Below are 19,260 nucleotides of genomic sequence, written 5' to 3'. Positions count from 1 at the left end.
CCACCTTCATATTTATTGCTCTAATGTCATATTGGAACTAAATTTAAAATAGTAATTTCTTGTCACCTTAAAGGATTGCTTTCTAGTGTTTTAGAAGCCACTTCTAAGGCATGCAAAACAAAATGCTTTTCTCAATTTACTCTTTAGTAACACTAACACAGTAGTTGGTTCAAGACATAACCACAGCTCAGCCTCTAAGTAAACAAGTGACTACATTTTAATTAAGTTTAACATCTTGGGGGTCGTATCATACCAAAAGTTAGCACTGTGACACTGAATTTTAGAACGCATGATTTTAAAAAATAACAAAAAATGGGGCAGCTAGTAAGAAAGATACTAAATTTAAAATGATTATACCTAACATGGAGACAGTTTAAGCATATCAACACTGAAGAAACCATACCACTAGACAGAAAAAGAAAGAGGAAGTCAATAAAAAGCCAATATAGTTAAATGGCAAGAGGTTATTCAAGACAAAGTATCCTTAAGAAAATGGATATCCAGCTCACGAGAAACCAGTAGAAAGGACCATAGTTTGTGGCAGGTAAAATGGAAATTAGGAATGTCAAACGGGAATCTGAAGAGCAAATAGCCAGTGGTTAGTCTATGTATTGCCACTGATGCCTAGTATTATTTTAATAAGCTTTCATTTGGTAACTTTATGTGCGGAGAGTAGTCTGCACAAGTCACATTCAATAATGCTTTGGCTGCATGTATAACATAGGGAAGGGATTCTGAGTGAGAGCTAAACTGGGAGGTTTGTCTACCATTGCTACTTGCATTGCTCCTGTGCCACAGGTGTATACACACTGGCTGGCATCCTGCTAGTGAATCTCCTTTCTTCCTCCAGAACATAATGGAAAACTTTTTGATGTCAATTTTGTGGAAAATATTTCCATACTTTTGCAAACCTTTTTCAGCTTGAGAGGTCTCTGTTAGCTGATGGAGCATGAACCCTTAAAGTATTTCTGATTCTGAAGCTCACATCAATTCATCTTGAAAACATGCTAAGATGGTAAAACACAAGGAAATAGTTTTAGCATTGTGGGGAGTCCAATTATTATTATTATTATTATTTACCAAAGCTCACCTAATTTTGGAGATATGTGAACACAAATGTGGATGACAGGTAGGGTTGGAAAACGCACTTATTTTGGAGAATGCTATTTTTGGCACACTGGAAGATTATAAGAGAAGCTGCTTTCACACCCTTCATTCATCATATTACAACGGTGAGATGAGGATTTTGATGCAAAACAAATGTTCCTATATTATGTCTGACTCCAGTCTGAACTATTAGTTCTCACATTTCTTACACAGAAAATTTATCCAAATAGTCATTAAAACATGCTTGTGGATGTTTATATTTTGCAAAATATCTTATAACAGTTTTTAAATGGGGAAAAACCCTTCAATTTTGTAGTTTTAAAAATATTTAATTACCAGAAATTCATGTTTTAAACAAAGAAAAAAGTCCCTGTGTCACAAATATTGCACTTGGTATTGTTTAGAGATTATTCTATTGATAAAGTGTAAAAACTTGCCTTTGCTCATATGAAAGTTCACTGAGTAAAACTAGCAAATTAATGGTAAAATATGAATGAATGGTTCTTGGCTCTCTGGACTGCTATGGGCAAGAATGCATGGCTCTCTTCATTAGTATCCAAAGGAAATATATTAATCAAGCATAGCTCTCTGAATTTGTCTGGGGCTGCCCAAGATTTTTAAATCCAGACATGGGTATTTTTATTTCCTTGCCAAAGTCCAAACTCTTAATGAATAAAAAGGCTTTCTGTCACTAGGGTCCAGAGTGGCCCAGGACCCCTGTATATGTCTTACTCATCTCTCTTTTCCTACCTCAGCTAATCTGTGCTGAAGTCTCCAGAGGGATGCAAGAGATGGCCTGGGAACAGGTAACACTTGAGTGATGGAGGAAGTGGGGAATTTGGGGAGATGGGGAGAGAAATGGGGTACTGGGATATTAATGGAGGGAAAGGGTCCCCCAAAATGGAGGGACATAGGAAGAAGTGGCAGCCTGTAACTTCCACCCGGAGGAGAGCCAAAGAAGAGGAAAGGTCCATTGTCCCTCACCAAACTGTTCTCTATGAACATGATGGACCCAGAGAGCATAGCAGGAAACAGGAGTGTCTGCACAGGGGAATGTAAGGGATTGAGGAAAAAAATTGTGTGTTTATGAGGGGACCATTGGAGGAAATGTGGAAGTCTGGTGCTGGTGGAAACTATTATACTCTGCTGCTGCAGGGTGCTTTGCCTTGTAGTGACATGTTGAGAGGAAAAAAATGAAAAGAGTCTAGTGTCTTTAATCATCAGTTTAATCTGTTTTGAGAGTACAAACACTATTACGCACTAATCATAGTTATATGGTTATTTTGCATGGTGTCACTACATGGCAGATTTAAGGCTGTTTGAGTGCCTTAACTGTGCTTTCTGTTAAGTGTAACCTAAACTCTGAATTTCCATGGGCTTTAATGCTTGTTTGTGGGATAATTGCAACATCCCTGTCAAGTTTTTACCCTCAATTTACTGATCTGTACTGAACCTTAACTCCACTTTAACACAGTTTTTATTTGGAAATTAATATTAGTCTCATCCGCTGTAGTGGCTGCTGGCACAATGATTGCAAACAAGGGGTTTTAAGCTGGGAATCTGTGTCTCCTGATGTCCAGGTGAAAAGAGAAAAACCTGCTTATAATAAAACTACAGAGACAAAAGTATCAATTGGAATACTACCAATATCATGTGTGTACAGCAGATGGTTAAACAGTAGTACAAGGTTAAAGTCTGATAATTCTGTTTTATGATTAGCTATTTGTCTGCCACCTCTTTGATGTGAAAGTGGTACAGCGAGTACTCAATAATTTACATACTGTACTATATATCCAAATATAAATGATACATTAGTCTTCAATTTAGCCCTATTTCAATTGATTACCATATCTTCCATTTGCCATGTTTATCAGCACTGTAAATATTTATAACTTTTGCTGAGTTTGAGGATTTGTTGTACCAAGCAACACATCAGTCAAGTAGCTGAGTTACACTTTCCTGATTTATAATTGATATTTTAATGTCTATCATTTGACCTCTGTCATAGTATTATTTAATTTGTTTTTCCAATATTGATCTTCAAGCTGGAATTGGAACATATGAGGCCAAACCTAAGATAAGGGAGAATGATTTATTTTCCATTTTGCTTTTATTTTTTGAAAAATAATGTATATTATGAAAGGGAAAATCCAGTGTCATTTGTTTTAGCAACTGAAAGTGACTGCTGAATAATTGGGCAGGAGGGGTTGAATCCCCTCTATACTGGAGGCATTCTTCACCCATGTGCGAGGACCAGAAACAGTCAGCTACATAAAGGAGTAGCAGCAAAGGAGATCACCTAGGGTTTCCAATCCTCCAGGATTGTCCTAGAGTCTCCAGGAATTAAAGATTAATCTTTAATTAAAGGTTACGTCATGTGATGAAACCTCCAGGAATACGTCCAATCAAAATTGGCAACCCTATTATCATCCCTGTGACACAGAGATCTTCACAGCACCACCGATGATGGAAGTGGGATTGTGGTTGAGCAGGCAGCCTGTCTGATGGTTGGGCAGGCAGCCTGGCTGATAGTGACTAGGGTCTCTGTCATGCTGCCCCAGCGATTTTCCTCACAGAGAAAAGCCCTTTTCCATGCTCCTTCCCCAGGATTAAGCCTTAGATAATGGGAATTTTCATGACTGAGAACTTCCTTTGCGGATTGTTTTATGTATGTATGCCATCTATTACCTTCCATCTGTGCATGTGGACTGAGAACCAGATATGGCACAAGAGAGCATGGTGACCTCAGAAAAGTGGTTCCCCTATTTCTCACCTCAGCTTCCACTCTCAGAGTCCAAATTCTTTCTGCTCACAGTCATTTATCTTATCTGCTTCCTGGCTTTCTCCTCAGTCACAACCCATCCTTTTTCTTCCTTACAAAACCTTTCTTTACCTCCAGGCCTTGTAATTAGACCAGAGGCAGTTGAGAGTGGTTGCAGGGCCTGATAGGTTTAAAGTACCAAACACTTCTCCTAATTAAACACACTGAACCAGGTTCATTGCTTTGAAGTAGTGGAATTACATCAATGATTAATTTGGTCCTAGCAAGGTACAGAAGGTGAGGGGATGGGGGTCGGGGACTCTCTACTTACTTTCTGGTTTTATTGAAAATCTCTTCAGGAAAATTATTGAAGTTGGGGCAATTATGAATATCAGATTAATTGAATAGGGAAACCACAGAACAGATGCAATTTTCTGTACTGATGGTTTTCTATTTAAGGGATATGCAACCTTTTGTGGATTGGGTTCACTCAATTGATTTTTTTTGTAGATTAAGCTAATAGATGGTAGCATAACTAAAAAGTGTGATGGCTATCTACATTGCATATAGATCTTCTGGCTTTTACCCTATCCACAATGCTTATTACCATTTGCTCTGGTAAAAGAAAAGAAGATTGAACATAAAAAGCTGAAGGTCATCCATACAGTTGTCCCAATAGCAATCTGTGTGACTTTAACCCTGTTGAAGAAAAGTAATTAACCTTTGGCTTCTGATGACCTCAACTAACCTTTGTTGAAGGGCCAGAGAAAATAAAGGCTGACCAACAGCCTGCCCTTACTGCCCTGTGGTTAACCTGTCCTGTGAATGAAGAACACCCCCAACAATAGAATGTGAAAATGTTGCCATGGAAATATTGTTGGAAGAAGAAACAAAAATTTATTACAATTAATAGTGGTTTATAGGATGACTCCCATAGAACTATTTAATCCATGAAAGTTGCTCTATTTTAAGATCTGGGGTCAAAAAATTGAGCAGGAGTAAAAGAAAGAGGGAGGGTTTGCCTCTTTAAACATTTGAGGGCTGTTGACAGAGCAGGGATGGTTTGCGCAAAATAAAAGAATCAGTTATAGTTGCACCATATAAACATGGAAAATGAAAACACAGAATAACTACAATATAGTAACTATGAATGATTGGCACTGACTATCCAATTGGCCAGGAAGTATAATGGTATACATGCATTTTGCTTTTGTTTTTTGGCAAGTTATAAGTGCCATGTATCTTTTAATATTGTTCACACTGTGGTCTTTGCTCAGAGCACACTTGGATTATTTGGAAAATGTAGGTAATATTTGTATATTTGGGACTTTCAAAATTGGGTAGTACAAATACTTTACTTTGCTTTTCTTTTTTTTTAAATACTCATACATAACATTAAATAAAATACAGTTCTGTTAAATGCACTGGTTTATCTATGTTTGTTTTGGGCCTGATCTTGTGCTACTCAGCTCCCCAGCTCCCCAACTCTATTAGATTCAATGGGAGCTGACAATGCAGAGCACTTTGCAGGAAGAGCTCAGCACATGCTAGGATTGGGCTGTGCCTGAATAAGACATTCTGTTAAAACAAAAATTACGATGATTATTTAACTGTTTGTACAATGGCTAAAAATATGGTAGGCATTTAAAAGAAAAACTACAGTTCTAGCTATCTGTAATATTCCTCATACTGTATGATACTAGATGAATGTATTTCATTTAAAGAAAATTGGTATTAGTTGTTCTTATTTTTAATGTTAATATATTATTTTTAATATTTGTATTAAACCTAATTTTTTAATGTAAGAAAAATATTTTTAGTATTATCTCTCTGTGTTTGTATATGTATGTATAACTGAACAATTGTAATGTATTCCATCACTCTTAACTGAAATTATTGACAGTGTTATACATATGGATCAGCTAAGAAATTATTAAATAAATGAATAAACAATAATATTTGTAAGATTCTTGCTGATACCAAAATAATTCAAAATACCAATTTAGTTTTATATAAAAATCATGCATAAACATAATTTTTCCTTCCTTTCTTCATTTCCAAAGTACACATTACTAAAAATGCTGGAAAGCTGTCAATTGCTCGATACTGAATTGATTTTGATGACATGATCCTATTTTCATTGGCATTAATGGTAGTATTGCCATTGACATCAGTGGCAACAGGATTGGGTCCTACATTTGTATTTTCTCCATTGTGAGATTAAAAATATATGAGGATATGAATTACAGTAAGCACCAAATGAAGGCCTTTTTTTACTCTTTTTGTAATTCTATTACAATTCTATTTTTTTACTCCTTTTATAATTCTATTACATGAATTCTTTTTACTTTGCTAATCTTTCAGTACATGTTTATATGTCTTAATTCCAAATACAACAGCTGTAGATTTCCAGCATGAAAATAACCTGCATCTTAACAATACATGCAAATGGTAATGGATGTAATTCATTAAAATGAAAAGGAGGCATGCTGTGCTTGATAGGAGCAAACTTTTGTTTGTGAACCAAAGGGAGTCTCACTCGGAACATTTCACTAATTGAATTTTAGTAAAATGTGGCTATGTAGTAAGTGTCCTTTTATTAAACATTTTTTAATTGCAACTGTGTTACTAAGTTTTCAAAATTTAATTGCCATTCAAAACTTCTGAACACACATTGTGTTTTATCCAGCCGTAGTCATTGTCCTACTGATTACACATAGTGTCATTTGTTTTTATAAAGTAAACTTAAGATGGACTAAGTATTGCTGCTAAATTAATTAAAAATTGTTGAGATACGTAACAGTTTTGTTCAGTTTTCTTTTGAGGCCCAGGATCAAGGCAATGTGCTTACATTAATTTTCAACATTAATTTTCATGTCAGTAGCTATAAATCATTGCTTGCTTGTATAACCTACCTGTTCTTGGTGCCAGGGAGATCTTTTACCTGTTCCATTTACTTTGACATAGCTACCTTTTCACTTTTTATCTCTGGGTTAATGCCAAGTCCTTCATGTTAATCCCTTTCCATCTGCAAATGGTTCAGGTCCATAGCAGTCTGGCTGGAGCTCAGAACAAAAGTGAAGAATGACTATCAGCATGAGTTGTGGAGTTTCTGTTGCTGTGCATATTAAAGGAGACAAAAACAGAGGGGAAGTATTACAATTTGTTACTCAAAGGTAGGATTATTCATTACCTGTAGTGCAGATAAATAATTTGGAGAATCTTTGAGGAGCCTGAGCAATAATCTTCACATCATAATTTTTTATAGATTAGAAGGTGATTTTAAATGTCTTCATCTTTACTTGTGGGCTGAGTTTCTGGCTTTATTGAATTAATATGTATAAGTTACATCTTTTTTTCCCCACTTGAGCATAACATAACTCTAAGGCCTATGTAATACAAATATTAGATTGCATTAAAGTTTAAAGTTTGGGAGTTTATAAAGATATATGACCAACAGATCTTCATCAGAACCATTGGTTGATATTATTTATTATAGGATGTTGCTAAACATTTTCTGATTGGGACGTTAATTATCTGTATATATTTTATTTTGAAATGTAATTATTTTCACTTTCTAAAATGCATTGCTTCCTACCATGCTAAACTTATTAAATTAAACATAAATCATTCACTGTGGTGTGATTTTAATCTATAGCTAGTAAGCGTGTCACTGGCATTCAGGTATATATATATATGTACAGAAAAGGCACGTTAGGTAACATCAACTAAAAAAACAAAGCAAAATACCGTAACAGATTGTTTAAATTCAGTTGTAAGATCCAACCAAATTCTTCTAAAACTTAAAACATATTTTTTTTAAATCACATTTTAATAGTGGTTTTGTTCATTTGTCAATAAGTTAATTGATATTTTCACCTTAGAACAGAAAAAATGACAGTTTAGCAGCTAATCATTAATATCACTAGTACGTTATTACACAGATAGTAGATACTAAGAATGATTATAATTTCTGTACTGTTTTGACATGATAAATTCTTAGCCATATATAAAAATGTAAAGAACTAAAATATACTACAATTATGAAAAGCTTGATTGATCAAACATTGCCTTACTGATGCACTAAAATAGTGGCCTCCTATTGTTCTCGTGTATTTATCACACTAATATTGTGCCTGTGGTTAAAGAAGGATTAAAAATACCTGGATTTAAATGTTATATAGATGTTATGCAGGCAAAAGAGACAAAACTTGGTTATCAATGCTGGTTGTGGCAGAAATATTAATGTTGTCACAAGCTTACTTCATGGCAAACTACAATGTCGAAAGTACTGCATGAGCTTTCATTTCTCAGAAATCTAGATAGTCTGAATACCATACCATAACATTACAAACACATGTTTAGGGTAGACTCTACCATATTACACAAAGTATACAGAATACATTTTGGCATTGGAAGGCATTTTATAAAATAGTATGCCAGTGTATAGCAAATTACTCAGTTTAAAATCCCAGATAGAAGAAATGCTTTAATAGTAACACACAAATAAAGCACTGAACATAGTTTGGATAAGTGTTTATTTGTACCCTACATCATAACAACATATTAGTGAATCTTTATCTTCAATGGTTTTGTTTCTTAAATCAACAATAATATTAGATATCCTAAAAGTTACCATAGTCATTAAATACCTTATAATGCTGTATCCCTGGGAATCCAATTTACAAAACTATATTCTCAGCAGAAACTCCTGTTGTATACAGTAGTTCTCTTCAGTGATCCCTTCCTGCTTTTTCTTGTAATGAAGCAGTGATGGTACATTTTTATCCTGTTGATAATTTGACTCTCTTTAAACTATTTCTTGTTTACCCACTGGACTAGTCTTTATTAGGGTGGAGGTAGCTGGAAGGTTGAAGGACTGCAGACTGTATATCATTCTTCTTTTTTTAACTGTACCTTAATAGTAACATAACATCATTATTCTCAGGCAAAGAGAGAAAAGCTGATCCATCATATATTCCACACATTGCTAGTCTTTCCCCTATGTCCTGCAGTGCTACAGAGGGGATTATTGCTGCAGAAAAAAAAATCTGGCCATACTGTAGGAATAATCACTGCAGTCCAGCTCACCCCCACACCTCTCTCTCTCTCTTTCTCTCTCTCTCTCTCTCTGTTCGAGGCCCCAGCTGATTCAGTCTGCATCCATCCATACATAAATCATTGCCCTTATTCTATTGGTTACATGGTACATGGCAAGTATTGATTTTTTTCGTTGCCTCATTGCTGGAGAACCCATGGTTTTTGTGAGACTGAAAATGCAAAATTTGTTGCTGGAGGTCTTGTTGAGGCCACAAAAATGGCAAGGCAGGATGGTGCAATTTTGAGGTTTGTGTCACTTAAAAATCTCTTACTTCTGTATTCCTACTCTGCATTTGCCTGTGCCTCCAAAAGTCGTGGCTTGTTTAGTCACTACTGCTTTAGATGGGCTCAGTGGCTAAACAGCAGGAGAATATGCATATGGAAACGGCCTAATTGTTCAGGGGAAGGCATCACTTAATTGACCATGGCTAACTCCAGATAGAAAGTTTAATTAAACCCAGAACTACTTCCAAAACATTAATAAATGGACAAAAAATATGTATTGAGAGGGAATGACATTTTAAGGACACAGAGAGTCCCAGGCGCAGTGTGATAATGTGCTGTGGGAAAATGGAAATTTGTTTCCTGTCTGCATTACATATAAATAGAACACTGCACTTAATTGTTGAGACATGACTTCATACATAGCATTTTGAAACAGATTTGCTGACATATGATTAATATGACTTTCTGTAACCTGTCAGCACTTCCCACATCCTAAACTGACTGAAATGTCTCGCAAAGATGGCACCTTGCTTCCTCAAAAAGGCCCCTTTGGAGACTGGTAAGATTGTATTATGAGATTTGATTATGAAGAGCTCTATCAAATATTACAGGATATCGTGGCATAAGGTTTTCTCTCAGAGGGTGCCTGATCCAAAGCCCACTGAAATCAATTGGAAGTTGTCCATTGACTTCAGTAGATGTTGAATCAGAGTCAGATTGCATAGAAGCCAGTATTTTACTTTGCTTGTTGCCCTCCTCACTCCCTGTTTTGAGAGGAGCCGTGGAAATGGACTGAGGTGGGTAGAGCATATATGGCTGTGGAGTATTGGTACACTTCTCATGTTTACATATTCTGCCGCTTTGTCATGAATTGTAGACATATTTTTATATATCCTTTCTCTGAAATTTCTACTGAGAAATCAGTCCTGGAAAGTGTCTGAAATGATAAATACAAAATTACTGTATAGTTCTTTGAAAAAGTTTCTCTTGTTTAAGAGCCAATGGAAACTACTGTGTGTCTACCCCATTTTTAGACCCCAATCTTACAAATGCTAGCCCCATTGAAATCACTGCATGTACATGCTATCAACTGCGGGATTGTGGCCTTAGACTGTAAGCTCTTGTGGTCAGAGGCTGGCCTTATTTTTTTGTGTATTGTACTGTGCCAAGTATAGCTGGTGGTAAATTAATAAATAAATTAGTAATAATACAGCTACAGTGCTTTTGTACTGCTAGAGTGGTGCAAAGAGGGCATAATGCTGTCCTAAAATGGGCATATGGAGAAAACCACATCACCTTCTTTGGCTTAGGAGGCATGTTGAGGTCAGGAGAGGGTTGGGGCTGGAGCTTTCTAACATTAATTTGGGCCGGGGGCCAAGCCAACCCTCTGCAGCCCCAGTGATGTGCAGAACATGGTGTGCTAAGCAGAACTTTGGCTCACTTGAGGATCTGGCCTCTGCTTTTTTTTAGGTACAATAAAGAATTTCATTGAAGTAAATGAATCCTTACCAAAAATACTAATTTTGTATTGTTTTACCTTGTAGCTGTTTTAATTAGATGTATATTAGATTTAAGCTGTATCGTATGTTTCTCTTGCCCAGGCCATTGCCTTAAGCAAATGAACTCTTGGTTAACCAGAAAATTATTGCAGATGATGATGTGCCAACCAACTGGCTGAAGATTGTAATAACTTTTCCCAGTGCATTTTACTATATACATAAAGGTCAGACCCCATTAAATTAGGCCATAATTTTTGCAGTAACTCAAGTTAGGGGTGTCCTTCTTTTCTCCTTGTGAAAGTGGTTACCTACTTAAGGGCTCTGTTTTAGCTTTCACGCTTCAGATCATGTATATCTCCTGCATATCTCCTGTTGGACTGGGGGATGCTGTGGTCAATATGACATACAGCCAGCGCACATAAAAAGCTCACATCAGTCCCTGGGTGGGCTTTGCCTGCTAACACTGGATGGAGTACTGAGAGACAGATTTCCAATATGGGCATGAGGATGCCCCTTTTTATCAAACAAGGTACAGTGCAGGTCCTAGTATGTTAAGTTCACTTTAACTCATAATCACCTACAGAGAGACAGCCCATCTATTTGATAATCATAGAATCATAGAATATCAGGGTTGGAAGGGACCTCAGGAGGTCATCTAGTCCAACCCCCTGCTCAAAGCAGGACCAATCCCCAACTAAATCATCCCAGCCAGGGCTTTGTTAAGCCTGACCGTGAAAACCTCTAAGGAAGGAGATTCCACCACTCCCTAGGTAACCCATTCCAGTGTTTCACCACCCTCCTAGTCAAAAAGTTTTTCCTAATATCCAACCAAAACCTCCCCCACTGCAACTTGAGACCATTACTCTTTCTTCTGTCATCTGGTACCACTGAGCACAGTCTAGATCCATCCTCTTTGGTACCCCCTTTCAGGTAGTTGAAAGCAGGTATCAAATCCCCCCTCATTCTTCTCTTCTGCAGACTAAACAATCCCAGTTCCCTCAGCCTCTCCTCATAAATCATGTGCTCCAGCCCCCCTAATCATTTTTGTTGCCCTCCACTGGACTCTTTCCAATTTTTCCACATCCTTCTTGTAGTGTGGGGCCCAAAACTGGACACAGTACTCCAGATGAGGCCTCACCAGTGTCGAATAGAGGGGAATGATCACGTCCCTTGATCTGCTGGCAATGCTCCTACTTATACAGCCCAAAATGCCTTTAGCCTTCTTGGCAGCAAGGGAACACTGTTAACTCATATCCAGCTTCTCATCCACTGTAACCCCGACGTCCTTTTCTGCAGAACTGTTGCCTAGCCACTCGGTCCCTAATCTGTAGCAGTGCATGGGATTCTTCTGTCCTTGTTGAACCTCATCAGATTTCTTTTGGCCCAATCCTTTAATTTGTCTAGGTCCCTCTGTATCCTATCCCTACCCTCCAGCATATCTACCACTCCTCCCAGTTTAGTGTCAGAATACCCGAGAACTGTCTGCTAAGATTCACGGCAAATAAGTGGTAAAACTGCCTCTACAAATTCTTCCTTATATTGGCTTCTCATGATGTCAGAAGCCCTTGACAGCTTGATGCTTCCATCTCTTGGGTTGTTGAGGCCAGTGTGGACACTTGTGGGGTGGGACAGGGTAACAGGGATTTCTTCATACCAAAATGACTACAGATCAATCTCAATCCTTCCCCAATAGAACTAAGGTTGGAAAATTACAATAGTGTTACCATTTACTTCTATGGAAATGTGGAAGATGTGAATTCAGAATAAGCCAATGTGCCATCATTATGCTAAGCTATTATAGGGGTAATCCTGCTCATTGCTATGCAGGTTTATTGGCAGATACAAACAGATGGCAGGATTTTCCCCTAGCAAGCCAGAGATTGCTAGGAAGGGGAATTGACCAGTGTGCCAGCAAAAGCATCATATGACTTGGGTGGTGAGATCAGCTGGCAGGAAATATGTGTAGCTCACTAGCCAGCCAATAGGAATTCTGTGTGGTTAACTTTCCTGTGGGCCCGGGGCTATTAGATTTTGTGGGGCCCCTGTATACAAGTCTTTTTCCTAATTTAAAACAAAATGATCACAATTATGGCATCAAGGTTATTAACGCTATACTAAACTTGCCTTTTAATTGACATAAAGCTGCTCTGTGGTTATATTTCAGTCTTAAAACATGTAGAATATAGTTAAGTTAATTCAAAATAGTCTGCTTCTTACCTTAGAATAGCTGTTATATTAGTTTCTTTCTGGGAGGGAGTTTGGGTGCAGGAGGGGATTCTGACCTGGGGCAGGGGGTTGGGGTGCAGGAGGGGGTGCGAGGTGCAGGCTCTGGCCAGGAGGTGCTTACCACAGGCAACTCCCGGTTGGCGGCACAGCAGGACTCAGGCAGGCTGCATGCTGTAGCCCCACACTGCTCCCGGAAGGAGGAGGAGGAGGACAGCGTGTCTCAGTGTGCTGCCCGCACCCGCAAGCGCTGCCCACACAGCTCCCATTGGCTGGTTGCACGGACAGTGCTGGGGGCAGAGGCAGCGCACGGAGCCTCCTCCCCCCACTGCCAGGGGTACGGAGAGACATGCCAGCAGCCAGCCGCTTCCGGGAGCGGCATGGGGCCATGGCATGCAGGCAGCCTGCCTGAGCCCTGCTGCGCTGCTGGACTTTAAGCGGCCCGGAGATCACGATTGACTGGCAGAGACTCCAGGATTGAGCAGTTGATCGCGATCAACAGGTTGGTGACCACTTTTGATTGGTGACAACAGGTTGGTGCCCCCCTTAGCCCGAGGCCCTGCGCTGCAGCCCCTAAAGCCCCTGCATTAATCCGGCCCTGTACTTGGATAAGGGTAAAGCTTTGCCCTTTACGATAGAAATGGGAATGATAAATTATTATGATGAAAGGGATATTCCTGTGATAACCACTAATGACACATTTGCTGAACAAATAGATTGAAATAACAGAGAGGCATAACTGCTGCTTAGTAATACAGGCTAAGTACCCTGATTATCCCAAGGAACTCAAAACCTTTGAATAACAGAAGGTTCACGTAATTGGGAGGAGCTGGCTCAACAGACTCCCCTGAGTGCAGACTTCAAAATCTGCTTGTCCATTTCCCCCCTATTATAGACAGCCATCCAGCTTAACTAGGGCTCCCAGCTTAACAGGATTCAACATGGTGTTAGAGCAAAAGTGTTGGAACTAGAGCTAAGATGCTCTGCTGAGTCAGCCAGTCTTGGAGAAACCCTCCAGCTGTCTTTCTCATCCACCTTGATTTGAAATCCTCAGAAGCATGACTGTATTTTAGATAGTGTGGTATCAGGTAGTTGTGATTCTCCTTGACTTGTCACTTATTTAGTGTTTTTCCTCTTCAAAGAACTGTATAAACATGAGCTAATTAATTCTCATGACATACCTGTGGGGTAGAGAAGTGTTGTTAGTATCCCCATTTTATAGGTGAAGAAACTGAGGAGCAGAAATTAAATGACTTATTCAAAGCCACAGAAGGAGCTGGTATTGGAGATGAGGTTATATTGGAAAAATTGCTCAAGAACAGTTCATATTTGTGGAAGTATGACCCCTATAATGCTGTCAAGGTCAGTAAGCTCTTAGTGATTAGCTGAGTAAGCATTAGTCACACAGGCATCTGGGACAGCTCTAATCTAGACCAATTTTTTCTAGTCATTAAAAAAATGGTAGAGAAGAAAATACAAGCACAGAGTCTTTTTTGTAGCAGGGCCTCTTCCTTTCTCTGCTTTTCCCAGATGCTTGTGTATTTACTTCTTCTATACCGGGCAAATTAGCCAAGCTGCACACTGAAACATGCTGCAGGAGGTCTACTGCAGATTCTGAATAACTTGAATAAGAGTGTCGCATAGTGCTACTACATTTATCTTGTACTGAATTTTGCAGGTGATAGCGGTGTAGATCCCAGGTAAGTTATTTTGTAATAATCATAGATTCCTAGCCCTGCATGAAAAAATTTCCTTGAGCTATACAATTGGAGCCTATAGTTACAATAAAATCTAGGAAAGGGTTATTTTACCTGAATTTATCGCTTAGCAACCAAGAATCTACCTCCAGAGAATGCTGTTCTGTGGGTTACCAAGTAACTGACTGTGACAATTACCAAACAGCTGGCCCATTAATCTACATACCCTTTAACCTTAGTCAGCTGAAAGATGGGCCGATGACAGCTAACAAACAATAGAAACACATCCTAATATTTTATTTAAGAGCTGAGGGAAACCACAACTGTATGGATCATACAGCCAGTTGGATTTAACTGTTTCAACTTATGTGGCTTGCCTTCAAGAAACTGTAGATGAGAATAAATCAGACAATGTATTTTTAAAAAAGCGTATTTTTCATCTCCAAGCATTGTATATACTGATTATATCTGCTTGATCAAAAAGATATAGTCATATTTTAATATAGGAATGCAAAACAGCAAATTATAAACAATTGGATTATTTATATACAAAATCATCATCTTACTGTATTTTGCATGTATGTAGTCAATGCTCAAAATTTGTCATAGTAAGTTTTACAAAATTTAGTTGTTTGACTGACAGCCATCTATAAATATCAGGAGAGTGTTAAATACCAAGGTGGAAAAGAAGTTATTTAGGATGGTACAAGAGGGCAGAACAAGGAATAATAAAATGAAATTGAGACAGAGAAAATTTAGGCTGAATAACAGGGAAACTTCCTGATAATGAGATGTATTATATTGTGACCTGGTCTCCCAAGGGAAATGGTGAAACTATAATCACTTCAGCAATTTAAAAGTAGACTGGACAAAATACCAATCCTGCGGTGGTGGGGCAGTGGAATAGATGACTTGGTCTTTTCCATCTCTAATTTCTATGACTTTGCAACATACAAAGACATACAAATAATAACATGTAACATTTTATTATGATGCTTTAGGTATGATTCGCTTAGGCTGTAACCCTGCAAAGACTTATTCACACACTTAACTTTATAGCCTGTGAGTAGTTCCATTCAGTGTAAAATGAATCATGTGCAAAAGCTATGCAAGATCAGGACCTATTGCGCATATAGGAAAATCAAAGACTTAAACCATGGGTAGAAAGGCACCAAGCTCAATTCCTCTCTGTACTGAAGTCCTGCTTAGTTCAGGCAGGGGAAGAGTATCAGGGAGCTTACTAGATCTCACTTATTCTCTACCAGCCATGCCCTGAATATGGACTACCTGACACTTTATGCAGATTGGCATAGCAGGGCTCTGCCTGCAGGGCCGGCTCTAAGATTTTTGCCGCCTCAAGCAAAAACAATTTTGGCCGCCCTCCCACCGTTTTTTTCTTACCCCACCCCCCGCCCCGCCTCCACTCCGCCCCTTCCCCAAATCCCCAGACCTGCCTCCTCCCTGCAGGCTCTCAAGCTTAGGAGGGAGGGATGGAGGGAGGGGGAGAAGCGGCGCGCATGCCACGGCCACTCAGAGTCTCCCCCTCCCTCCCAGGCTCTCAAACCTGGGAGGGAGGGTGAGCAGCTGTTTCGCACGCCGCGGCCGCTCGGGATCTCCCCCTCCCTCCCAGGTTTGAGAGCCTGGGAGGGAGGGTGAGCAGCGGCGCGCGAATCAGCTGTTTCGCACGTTGTGGTGCGCGAGCGGCAGCAGCGGAAATGAGCTAGGGCGGCTGGGGCACATTTTTAGGGGAGGCAGGGGCGGCATTCTGGCGTTGGCCATGCTGCCCCTAAAAATGTGCCATCCCAAGCACCAGCTTGTTTTGCTGGTGCCTAGAGCCGGCCCTGTCTGCCTGTTTCCTCTCCCCACATGCCCTGTGTGTTGGGATGGCAGTAGCTGGCATAGAAGCCACCTTTACCAGGTTTTCACAAACAGAGAGTTCCCCTACATAAGGTTTCAGAGGGGTAGCCGTGTTAGTCTGTATCAGTAAAAACAACAAGAAGTCCTTTTGGCACCTTAGAGAGTAACAAATTTATTTGGGCATAAGCTTTCATGGGCTATAACCCACTTCATCAGATGCATGGAGTGGAAAATACAGTAAGCAGGAACACCTTCTTGTCAGGGTGTGGCTGGGAATGGGCCACATCCACTTTGATTGAATTGACCTCATTAGCACTACAAAAAGTAATTTTCCCTCTGTTGATATTCACCCCTTCTTGTCAATTGTTGAGAATGGCCCACATCCACCCTAATTGAATTGGCCTCGCTAGCACTGACCCCCCCACTTGGTAAGGCCACTCCCATCTTTTCATGTGCTGTATATTTATTCCTCCTTACTGTATTTTCCACTCCATGCATCTGATGAAGTGGGCTATATCCCACAAAAGCTTATGCCCAAATAAATTTGTTAGTCTCTAAGGTGCCGCAAGGTCCCTCCATAAGGGAAATTTTCAGCTGGCTATTTATGGCTAGAATCTTCCCTCTTCACACTGACTCACTGGCCCATATAATTTTTAAAGCACCATCTCTAAAGATTTTACTTACTAGATTGATAACATGCACCATTTCACCAGAGACTGAGTTGGAATGATTGCCCTACCTTCAGGTAGCTAGAGTGGAAAGCAGTTTTCTGTTCATCCAGAGGTTAAAAACCTACAACCAAACCTACCTCATTTTCCACTGATGTAGGTGAGTCCCAGTGGCATAAAGATGTTCCCCTTCCCCCACACCCTTCAGAGTGGGCCCTTGGTCCTCAGGGCTGGAGGTGGTGAACATGTGCTAGTAAACAGTTCCTAGGGGACCATTCCAGGTGGCATGAGCAGCCCCATGGCTGCAGTAATTTATGTGTGGGGTTGGTTTAGTTCCAGATCAGCTCCAGCATTGTGGGACCGGGAGAGAAGCAGAAAGGTGGCTTATAGTTAAGCTGTGCATTTTGTTTGCTTTTTTTTTTACCAAAACTGTGCGTTGAGAGATGTGCAATGAACATACTACGACACCCAGTCTTTTTCCTGAATGGTTAGAGTTAAATCTAGCAAGCTCTCTCTCTCTTTCTTTCAAATTGTTCCATCCGTTATATATTAGGGCTTGTCTACATGGGGACACTCAGGAGGTGTGAGATTAAAGTGGATTAATTAAACTGTTTTAAACCCCTGTGTGTACACTGTCATTGAGAATTAATTGGTTTTAATTCAGTTTATCTTAATTCACTTCCAAAGTGAATTTACATTTGCCATCATGTTGCCCATTTGCCATTTGCTTAGCTCTGTTATGTTCCTCTGAATTTCCACACAGTTTTCTCTAGTGTTGACTTTTCTAAGTAATTTTGTGTTATTTGAAAGTCTTCCCACATCATTGTTCACTCAGTTTCCAGATTATTATGAAATAAATTAAAAAACACTAGTCCTAGCACAGAACCTTGGGACATCCCATTGTTAACAATTTATGATGATGAAAAATTACTGTGTATCATTACATTTTGTTTTCTGTGTATTAGCCAGTTTTCTAATCTATGATCACACTGTCTGTGTATCTAATCTATATATTTATTAAACACAGAAATCTACATTATAAGTATGTTAGGGTTGCAAAAGTCAAGCACTGAAGTGTTTTAGTATGCCACAAATAAAGTTACCTGTGTGACCTTAATTCAGCCCCATTATGTATATGCATGATGATACAGTTCTTTAATTATGAGATAACACATTTTTTTCCATAGGACTCCCTCCTTTCTTCAGTACTGGATGGACAGTGATCACTGAATGAGCAGCTATTCGGTATTTTGTTTTATCCTCATTGCTCAATGTGTGGCCCTAGGCCTTATTTGCTGCACACAGTTCAAACCCTGTTCTAAATACAGAATTATTAATTTCTTCAAGGACCTTTCTATAGTGCCCATCATTATAGTATCAGAGTGCTTCACAAATATTGGTGGATTTATATTCACAATACTCCTGTGATGTGAGATGATCTTATTAGTCCCATTTTACAGATGGGGAACTGTGGCACGGATAAATTAAGGTCAAAAGGGTTCATTAAACTGAGATGCCTCAGGGCTGATTTTTTCAGAGAACTTAGCATTATATAATATTTTATATGTTCAGAGAAGAGCTCCCATTGACTTCAGTTGCAGCTATCAGAATTCAGCATTTCTTCAAATCAGACTCTAGGGTCTCAGTTTGGACACCGAGAAAATGAGGACCACACAATTAGTGATCATCTCTGAAAAAGCTAGTTTAAGTACCTTGCCTAACTTCACATAGGAACTCTGTGCCAGATGCAGGGATGCAATCCATTTCTACAGGGCAGAATTCAGCTGCTATTATCATGAGACCATCCCTTCTCTTCCTGCAATCCTTGCTTCATTCAGTACACACCTTCCAACTTTGGCAACAGATGAGGCAGAGCATCTACAGACAAGAGCCTTCTTCATTGCATCAATCTGATTCACCCCCAGAAAATCATCAATGCTATGCACTGAATGAGGCAGGATTCCTATGGATAAAATAATATGTGATCATGTAATTACAGACTATATCCTAATGCATACACACACGTAAGCTTAATTCTGGCATTTACTAAGTGTTGAGTTCTTGACTGTACAACCTTAGTGTTCTTTTAATATAGTTTTGTGTGTGCAATTTCCTAACTTTTT

General features: G+C 39.2%; 1 long non-coding RNA gene across 1 annotated transcript in view; it reads left to right on the top strand.

The window, feature by feature from the left end:
- LOC117874316 overlaps positions 1–5,572 on the top strand; it is a 112,659-nt gene extending 107,087 nt beyond the window's left edge. Inside the window, exon 5 of the long non-coding RNA XR_004644946.1 lies at positions 1,863–5,572. This is a non-coding gene — a long non-coding RNA (uncharacterized LOC117874316). The remainder of the gene's footprint in view (positions 1–1,862) is intronic.
- Positions 5,573–19,260: the final 13,688 nt, after the last annotated feature.

The sequence above is a fragment of the Trachemys scripta genome, chromosome 3 (assembly GCF_013100865.1).
Source record: "Trachemys scripta elegans isolate TJP31775 chromosome 3, CAS_Tse_1.0, whole genome shotgun sequence".
In the NCBI taxonomy this organism is placed as follows: domain Eukaryota; kingdom Metazoa; phylum Chordata; order Testudines; family Emydidae; genus Trachemys; species Trachemys scripta.
Note: the sequence above shows the minus strand (reverse complement) of the source record. Positions and strands in the feature narration are given on the sequence as shown.